Source organism: Arachis duranensis, chromosome 5 (assembly GCF_000817695.3).
Source record: "Arachis duranensis cultivar V14167 chromosome 5, aradu.V14167.gnm2.J7QH, whole genome shotgun sequence".
Taxonomy (NCBI): domain Eukaryota; kingdom Viridiplantae; phylum Streptophyta; class Magnoliopsida; order Fabales; family Fabaceae; genus Arachis; species Arachis duranensis.
The window spans coordinates 23,999,540-24,004,962 of NC_029776.3; the positions used below are offsets into that span (position 1 = coordinate 23,999,540).

At 40.7% G+C, this 5,423-nt stretch overlaps 1 non-coding gene across 1 annotated transcript; it reads right to left on the reverse strand.

The window, feature by feature from the left end:
- Positions 1–3,049: 3,049 nt before the first annotated feature.
- LOC127748156 (small nucleolar RNA R71) lies at positions 3,050–3,157 on the reverse strand. The gene has a single exon (XR_008010099.1). It is a non-coding gene; the product is annotated as a small nucleolar RNA R71 (small nucleolar RNA).
- Positions 3,158–5,423: the final 2,266 nt, after the last annotated feature.

The window sequence follows — 5,423 nt, forward strand, 5'->3', positions numbered from 1 at the left end:
TTTGTGTGTTTTTCTGTGATTTCAGGTATTTTCTGGCTGAAATTGAGGGATCTGAGCAAAAATCTGATTCAGAGGCTAAAACGACTGCAGATGATGTTGGATTCTGACCTCCCTGCACTCGAAGTGGATTTTCTGGAGCTACAAAAGCCCAATTGGCGCTTTCTCAACTGCGTTGGAAAGTAGACATCCTGGGATCCAGCAATGTATAATAGTCCATACTTTGTCCGAGATTTGATGGCCCAAACCGGCGTTCCAAATCAGCTCAAGATTGCCCGGCGTTTAACGCCGGAACTGGCACAAGAATGGGAGTTAAACGCCCAAACTGGCACAAAAGCTGGCGTTTAACTCCAAGAAGAGTCTCTACACATGAAAGCTTCAATGCTCAGCCCAAGCACACACCAAGTGGGCCCGGAAGTGGATTTTTATTTCATTTACTCATCTTTGTAAACCCTAAGCTACTAGTTCTCTACATATAGGACCTTTTACTATTGTATTATCATCTTGGTAGCTATCTTCGAGTTTTATGATATCTTAGATCATGGGGCTGGCCTCACCGCCATGCCTAGACCTTGTTCTTATGTATTTTCAACGGTGGAGTTAGAATCTTCGTGGTATAAGCTAGAATTGATGGCGGCATTCAAGAGAATCCGGAAGGTCTAAACCTTGTCTGTGGTATTCTGAGTAGGATTCAATGATTGAATGACTGTGACGAGCTTCAAACTCGCAATTGTGGGGCGTTAGTGACAGACGCAAAAGAATCACTGGATTCTATTCCGACATGATCGAGAACCGACAGCTGAATAGCCGTGCCGTGACAGGGTGCGTTGAACATTTTCACTGAGAGGACGGGACTGTAGCCATTGACAACGGCGATGTCCAACATACAGCTTGCCATGGAAAGGAGTAAGAAGGATTAGATGAAGACAGTAGGAAAGCAGAGAAACGGAAGAGACAAAGCATCTCCATACGCTTATCTGAAATTCTCACCAATGAATTGCATAAGTATCTCTATCCTTATCTTATATCTTATATTATACTCCAAAACCATTTGAGTCTGCCTGACTGAGATTTACAAGATGACCATAGCTTGCTTCATACCAACAATCTCCGTGGGATCGACCTTACTCGCATAAGGTTTATTACTTGGACGACCCAGTGCACTTGCTGGTTAGTTGTGCGAAGTTGTGATAAAGAGTTGAGATTGCAATTGAGCGTACTATGTTGATGGCGCGATTGATGATCACAATTTCCGCGCACCAAGTTTTTGGCGCCGTTGCCGGGGATTGGTTGAGTTTGGACAACTGACGGTTCATCTTGTTGCTTAGATTAGGTATTTTTCTTCAGAGTTCTTAAGAATGAATTCTAGTGTTTCAAGGTGATGTTCTTATCATCACCAAAGCTGATTGATCTTCATCAATTTAGCTCTTGAATGCAATGTTCTGCTGAAGCTTGGCTAGACATGTCTAATTCCTTTAGACTAAAGCTTTAGACTAACATTGCATGATTCCTGGAATTCTTATTAAAAATTCCAAAACCTTTATTTTCCTTTTCCATATAATTTTCGAAAAAGTACAAAAAAATTATAAAATCATAAAAACCAAAAAAAATAAATTTTATGTTTCTTGTTTGAGTCTAGTGTCTCATTTTAAGTTTGGTGTCTTGCATACATTGTTTATTTGATCTTGGTTCTATTTTCAAGTCAATAATACAGAGAACTGAAGATTCAGTACATGCAGCAGAGGAATTACACAGAAAAAGCTGGGCGTTCAAAACGCTCAGTAAGGAAGGAAAACTGGCGTTTAAACGCCAGCCAGGATACCTGGCTGGGCGTTTAACGTCCAAAAGGGTAGCATTTTGGGCGTTAAACGCCAGAATGGATACCATTCTGGGTGTTTAACGCCAGGATGGCACAAGAGGGAAGATTTTGTTTTTAATGCAAATTTTTTTCAAGTTTTCAAAAGTTTTTCAAAATCAAATCTTTTTCAAATCATATCTTTTCAATCATATATTTTCAAAATCAATTTCTTTCCATTTTCAAAAATACTTGCTAACAATTAATGATTTGATCCAACATCCCAAGTATGTTGCCTTTTCTGTTGAGAGAGGTTTAATGTTTGAATCATATCTTTTCTTGTTAGCCAAGTCATTGATGATCACAATTTACACGCACCAAGTTTTTGAAAACACATCTTTCTCAAAATAGTTTTCAATCATATCTTTTTCAAAATCACTTTATTTCTTTTTCAACTTTATTTTCGAAAATCATTCTTCAATTTTTCAAAATGTTTTTAAAATCTTTTTAATTAAATTTCGAAAATTTCTTTTCCTCTTCTCACATCATTTTATTTATGGAGTAACACTCCTCCTCAATGCACAATTCAAACTCTATCTTACTAAGTTTGAATTCTTCTACCTCTTTCTTCTATTTTTCTGTTCTTCTGACACCTCAAGAAATCTCTATACTGTGACATAGAGGATTCCATATTTTCTTGTTCTCTTCTCTTTCATATGAGCAGGAGCAAAGACAAAGGCATTCTGGTTGAAGCTGACCCTGAACCTGAAAGGACCTTGAAGTGAAAGCTAAGAGAAGCTAAAGCACAACTCTCTGTAGAGGACCTAACAGAATTCTTCAAAGAAGAAGACATGGCAGCCGAACACAACAACAATGCCAACAATGCAAGGAAGGTGCTGGGTGACTTTACTGCACCTACTCCCGACTTCTATGGGAGAAGCATCTCTATCCCTGCCATTGGAGAAAACAACTTTGAGCTTAAGCCTCAATTAGTTTCTCTAATGTAACAGAATTGCAAGTTCCATGGACTTCCACTGGAAGATCCTCATCAGTTTTTAGCTGAATTCTTGTAAATCTGTGACACTATCAAGACTAATGGGGTTGACCCTGAGGTCTACAGACTTATGCTATTCCCTTTTTACTGTAAGAGACAGAGCTAGAATATGGTTAGACTCACAACCTAAAGAAAGCCTGAACTCTTGGGAAAAGCTAGTCAATGCCTTCTTGGCAAAGTTCTTTCCACCTCAAAAATTGAGTAAACTTAGAGTGGAAGTCCAAACCTTCAGACAGAAGGAAGGCGAATCCCTCTATGAAGCTTGGGAAAGATACAAACAATTGATCAGAAAATGTCCTTCTGACATGCTTTCTGAATGGAGCATCATAGGTATTTTCTATGATGGTCTGTCTGAACTGTCCAAGATGTCATTGGATAGCTCTGCTGGAGGATCTTTTCATCTGAAGAAGACGCCTGCAGAAGCTCAAGAACTCATTGAAATGGTTGCAAATAACCAATTCATGTACACTTCTGAAAGGAATCCTGTGAATAATGGGGCAAATCAGAAGAAAGGAGTTCTTGAGATTGATACTCTGAATGCCATATTGGCTCAGAACAAAATATTGACTCAACAAGTCAATATGATTTCTCAAAGTCTGTTTGGAATGCAAGCTGCACCAGGCAGTACTAAGGACGCTTCATCTGAAGAAGAAGCTTATGATCCTGAGAACCCTTCAATGGAAGAGGTGAATTACATGGGAGAACCCTATGGAAACACCTATAATCCTTCATGGAGAAATCATCCAAATCTTTCTTGGAAGGATCAACAGAGACCTCAACAAGGTTTCAACAACAATAATGGTGGAAGAAATAAGTTTAGCAATGGCAAGCCTTTTCCATCATCTTCTCAGCAACAGATAGAGAATTCTAAGCAGAGCCACTCTGACTTAGCAACCATGGTCTCTGATCTAATCAAAACCACTCAAATTTTCATGACTGAAACAAGGTCCTCCATTAGAAACTTGGAGGCACAAGTGGGTCAGCTGAGTAAGAGAGTTACTGAACTCCCTCTTTGTACTCTTCCAAGCTATACAGAAGAGAATCCAAAAGGAGAGTGCAAGGCCATCAACATGACCGAATTTGGAGAGGAGGAAGAGACAGTGAACGCCACTGAGGAAGACTTCAATGGGCGTCCACTGGATTCCAATGAGTTCCCTAATGAGGAACCATGGGAATCTGAGGCTCATACTGATACCATAGAGATTCCATTGGATTTACTTCTGCCATTCATGAGCTCTAATGAGTATTCTTCCTCTGAAGAGGAAGAAGATGTCACTGAAGAGCAAGTTGCTAAATACCTTGGAGCAATCATGAAGCTAAATGACAAGTTATTTGGTAATGAGACTTGGGAGGATGAATCCCCTTTGCTTACCAAAGAACTGGATGACTTGACTAGGCAGAAATTACCTCAAAAGAGGCAGGACCCTGGGAAGTTCTCAATCCCTTGTAACATAGGCACCATGACCTTTGAGAAGGCTGTGTGTGACCTAGGGTCAAGCATAAACCTCATGCCTCTCTCTGTAATGGAGAAGCTAGGGATCTTTGAGGTGTAAGCTGCAAGAATCTCACTAGAGATGGCAGATAATTCAAGAAAATAAGCTTATGGACTTGTAGAGAATGTTTTGGTAAAAGTTGAAGACCATTACATCCCTGCTGATTTCATAGTCCTAGAGACTGGGAAGTGCATGGATGAATCTATCATCCTTGGCAGACCCTTCCTAGCCACAGCAAAGGCTGTGATTAATGTTGACAGAGGCGAATTGATCATTCAAATGAATGAAGAATCCTTTGTGTTTAAGGCTCAAGGATATCCCTCTGTAAACATGGAGAGGAAGCATGAAGAGCTTCTCTCAAAACAGAGTCAAATAGAGCCCCCACAGTCAAACTCTAAGTTTGGTGTTGGGAGGCCACAACCAACTTCTAAGTTTGGTGTTGAACCCCCACATTCAAACTCTAAATTTGGTGTTGGGAGGTTCCAACATTGCTCTGAGTATCTGTGAGGCTCCATGAGAGCCCACTGTCAAGCTACTGACATTAAAGAAGCGCTTGTTGGGAGGCAACCCAATTTTATTATATCTATCTATTTTCCTTTGTTATTTTATGTTTTCTATAGGTTGATGATCATGAGAAGTCAAAAAATTAATTGAAAAAGCAGAAACAGAATGAAAAACAGAAAGAAAAATAGCACACCCTGGAGGAAAACTTTGCTGGCGTTTAAACGCCAGTGAATGCAGCAAATGGGCGTTTAACGCCTAGTCTGACACCATTCTGGGCGTTTAACGCCAGAAAAGGGAACCAGGCTGGCGTTAAACGCCAGTGAGTGCAGCAAATGGGCGTTTAACGCCCAATCTGGCACCATTCTGGGCGTTTAACGCCAGAAAAGGGCACCAGGCTGGCGTTAAACGCCAGGAAAGGGCAAGAAGTTGGCGTTAAACGCCAGAAATGGGCACCAGCCCGGCGTTTAACGCCAGAATTGGCACAAAGAGCATTTTTGCTCGCCACTTGGTGCAGGAATGAATTTTCTTTGACACCTCAGGATCTGTGGACCCCACAGGATCTCCACCTACCCCACCACTC